The sequence below is a fragment of the Acanthochromis polyacanthus genome, chromosome 12 (genome assembly GCF_021347895.1).
Source record: "Acanthochromis polyacanthus isolate Apoly-LR-REF ecotype Palm Island chromosome 12, KAUST_Apoly_ChrSc, whole genome shotgun sequence".
Lineage (NCBI taxonomy): Eukaryota > Metazoa > Chordata > Actinopteri > Pomacentridae > Acanthochromis > Acanthochromis polyacanthus.
This window is the reverse complement of record NC_067124.1, coordinates 14,462,027-14,466,197: the sequence shown is the minus strand read 5'-3', so window position 1 is coordinate 14,466,197 and position 4,171 is coordinate 14,462,027. Positions and strand designations below refer to the sequence as shown.

At 40.0% G+C, this 4,171-nt stretch overlaps 1 long non-coding RNA gene across 1 annotated transcript; it reads right to left on the bottom strand.

Moving 5' to 3' along the window:
• Nucleotides 1–1,822: 1,822 nt before the first annotated feature.
• On the bottom strand, nt 1,823–2,923 carry LOC127536527 (uncharacterized). Its single transcript, XR_007945553.1, has 2 exons — nt 2,700–2,923; nt 1,823–2,364 (listed from the first exon to the last, which is right to left on the bottom strand). It is a non-coding gene; the product is annotated as an uncharacterized LOC127536527 (long non-coding RNA).
• Between the last annotated feature and the right edge of the window lie 1,248 nt (nt 2,924–4,171).

Here is a 4,171-nt window from a genome sequence, read left to right as displayed (position 1 = left end):
CCAAAGTCAGAGTAAAAACAAACAGTGATGTATCCTTTTGTAAATATGGTCCATGTTTCTTCCAGAATGGAAGCAGAGAATGTTAATATTTTAGAAAACGGAAACTCAACACCTGCCTATTGTAGTCTGGCTGTTAATAGATTTATTATTTTTTAAATTATTGTTTTCATTTATTTGCCTGTTCATTTATACATTTTAATCTATTTTTTATGTCTTTTGTTATTGTACTTCTTTGCTACTTAGATTGTTTTTCAACTTGTCATGAAATGTGTCTTAAACTATTCTCTGCATTCTAAATGGACTGGATGGCTTCTAATATCCCACAACTGGACAAAGATTAAACTAACATTATCACTTCCCACCTTGGACCACATATAGTCAACACAAGGATCTCAATTAGAAACTTGGGGATTTTTTTTTATCAATACCTCAGCTTCAACAACTATATTAACACTCAATCTCGCTATTTACAATTTAGAAAAATATTGCTAAAACTAGGGCCTTAAACTAGTGCTCCCCCAAAAGACAGCTCCAACTCACTACAACTTATCCTCACCATTTTTTTTTCTCTCCTGGACTAGTGCGGGTCATTTATCATCTGCCTCAATGATACAAAAATTGTCTGCTTGCAGTTTGTTCAAACAAGCTTTCACTTAATGTCAGAACAAGTCCATCAATATCTCAGTTTAAAAAGGTTTCAAAATGTTTTATTGCCATTTTCTCTTTCCCAAAATGTCATTGTTGCTTTTTAAAACTTTAATGTTAGTGCTCTGCTCTTGAAATAGTTCATTATTATTATTATTATGAAAACATAAAATTATCTATATCTTCTCTATGTATACTGTCACTTTCAGTAACTATGTATATTGAATTTATAGTGTAAATTTCAGCTTGCGTGGTCTTTTTTCTATGATGATTTGTCTCAATCTTTAATCAAATAAAGGTTTTCCCCTTACATCCTCTTTGACCACAATGTCAGAAAAAGAGAGCATCTTCTAAGTTGTAAAACATAAAACCAAGAAAACAAATAATAACATACAAAACTAGTAGAACCATAAAATATCCAGGTACTTTGACTTTTTAATTCACTTCCGAGCTTACTGTGCAACACCGTCCTTGCTTCCCCCTTTCATCAGAATGTTTTTCTTCCTACTGCTCCACATTCTCAAGATCAGTTACTCAAAAAATAATGATGTGTTGCTTGAAACAGACTGGGTATTTTGCTTTCAGGATGAAATTCCTGACACCATGGGAAGCATTTATATCCCCAGTGACTAACTGATAACTGTGTTACTGTGATTTTATGTAAAAGCTACGAATCTCACTTAACGTGCCTTTAAAACAATGCCAAAATCTATGAAACACTGTAAAAGATGAAGACAAAATCGCATAAAATCTTTGTTTGGGGAATATCAAGAATATGGAGGATAAGACAGAAAGAAACTAAGCCCTGACCAAGTCCAGTTGGCTCTCTAGTGGAAAGTGCTCACTACCCCGGGCAGCATGCTGGCTGTTATGGCAGCGGCACGGGCTCCCAACACTGATCCAATATTACCCAAGCAGCAGGGCCCCATGAACCTGGCAGAAGGAGGTTAGCAAAGTTAAACCCTCTTACTACATGCCTCACTGCTCAGGGCCAACCACCAGCTCCTCCAACTGTCCACCGACGGCCACAAAACAAGGCCCCTGTCAGAGAATGTTAAAGGGTCACTGACACTGACACCTCTCCCACTTCTGAGTCTCTCAGAAACAATTACTAATTTACGTATTGTATTTATGCATCTTTGTTGATAAAGAATCCACTCACAAAAGGTAAGGTTAATGTGTTGCAACAAGGAAGATTTAGTCTTTATTTCAACAAATACTAGGACTGATTTTAAATTGTGCTACAGTGGGAAATATACACATTAAATACAAAAACTGATTCTTAAAAATGTTTCTGATGCAAAATTAGCATGCATTTTGCTGAAGTCTCCTCTTCTCTCTGGGTCAGAGCCCCAGCGAGAAGGAGGAGTGTTCAGAGTCTGCCTCCTTCCCCACTCCTTCGTATTTGCGACTTCCAAGACATCGCTCAGCCGGCAGATGGGGTGTGGAGATGAGATTTTAGAGAGTGTTTAAGCCCGAGCCGTGGGGAGCCTCTTCAGGGTCGACGGAGAGCAGATAATCCAACGGCTCGGGTGAGGGGATTACAAACCCACAGGCAGACCTCTGCTGTTGAATCCTGCTGTGGGGCACCTTCGGCAGGTCACCCCTGTGACATTTGGCTCTGGCAATTATTGTCAATGTCAACTACGTGCATCATGACATCAGACTAAGATGCAGCTTGATGACTTCACCTTCCTTTATTGCTGGTTGTTGATTTATCTGTGATTAAAGGCAGAAATGAGCTTCCACTGACTTTATTCCAGAAATCAAACATTTTTACATTGTAATAAGTGTCTTCGTGTGTTTCACACCTTTTATCAACACCAGATATATGTAAGAGGAAAAGAAGGAGGAGAATTGGCTCCACTGATAATGGCATATTGTAAAACTAAATCACCAGACACCTAGGTAAAAAAAAATAGAAATCATGCAACCCAAATCTAACAATAGGAGAAGTAACAAAGGAAAACAACCAATATTTCTGGACTTTTCACCTACCTAGCTAGAATAAAGCTATAGCATATTTAAAAGGTGCAGAAAGCCTCTGTGCTTACCCTGGCTCTCGTCTGGTTGGCACCACCCGAGCGATGTCAGGATGCATTTCCTCTCAAGCAAGTGAAGGGGTCCGCCACTGTGCCACAATCTGCACCCGCTTCTCAGGCAGGCTAAACCCTTTGACACCACAGTTTTTAATTAAAATTACATTAGGAGTAATCAGCCAGAAGAGTTGGGGATGGAGGTCAGAGGGATCGAGGGAGGGGCAGGTGAGCAGAGGAAGGGTTTGGATGGATGTAGGAGAGACCGTGAACCACTCATCTCTGCTGCTGTTGACATTTTCTATGTCTCTTAATGTGATGCACATTTAAAAAATAAAGGCGCTGGTGTCGTGGTGCAGCACAGAAACACATCAGATGTAAACATAACAACCTGATTAGCATACAGACACATTTGTTAACTCCCTGCAGTTGTATTATGCTTCAGTCCTGTTCAGTGATTCCAAAAAATATGTCTGCAAAATTAAGTTGTTGAAAGGGTTTCTTTTTTCTTTTTCTTTTCTTTTCTTTTTTTTTTTTAGAGGAGACACATCTGGCTTTCTCTCTGCATCTGTAAAGGGGGAAGACCAAATGTTAATATGACTTCCTTTTTCCCAGAAACAGGAGAGGGCTGAAGAGAGAGAGGTACAAAGATCCCATTCGTTCTCACTTGAGGAGCTCTCACCAAGGTAATTATAAGCTTTATGAAAGTACACAGCAAAAAGTAGAAGAAACCCACCAAAAGAATGGATAGACAGGAGAAGAAAATTACTTTTCCCCTCTGCCTTCGCTTTATGCCCCTTTAACAAGAGATGAGACGGCAATGGATGGAGGAGGCCTTCTTCAGGAGGCATCCTGTGGCTTTTTTTTTTTTTTTTGCAGCGAGGCGAAGAGGAACGAGGGACAACCCTTCTTGTGTTTCTTCCATTCATTAAGGCAGCACACCTTTGACCATTCTACAATGACCAAAGTTTTCCCTCATTACATGGTCCATCTTGATGAAAAGATGAAGAGGACAGAGACGAGGACGAGGAGGAGAGCAGAAAAGAAGACCCACGCCATTTGAATAGGAGTTTGGTATAGAATCCCCCCAAGCACTAAACAACACCAAAGAGAACATCTTGTCTTTTGATCAAGTTTTTTCTTCATCTCTCTTCCCTTTCTCTGTCCTTTTTCCTCGAATGTGATCCTCTAGGCTTCTGTACCCACATTGCCTACACTGCGCTGAGTGTCTGAATGCAGTTAATTATCTAAAAGGAAAAGTTTGTACCTGTTGAAAAGCTATCCTTGGTTGCTTGGCTTGTTAATGCCAACAAAAAAGCAACCATAGCGGACGGTCAGAGGACACCACATGCTGCGGAGAGCCTTTCAGACATGTCTCTAATAAGAATGCAGTGGTGAGAGCTCCTCTGAATGCACGCAGGGGGAGAGGAAGATAGGTAGGAAGGAGAAAAGAAAAGAAAGGGGAAAAAACATCTTTTACCTCTCCATCT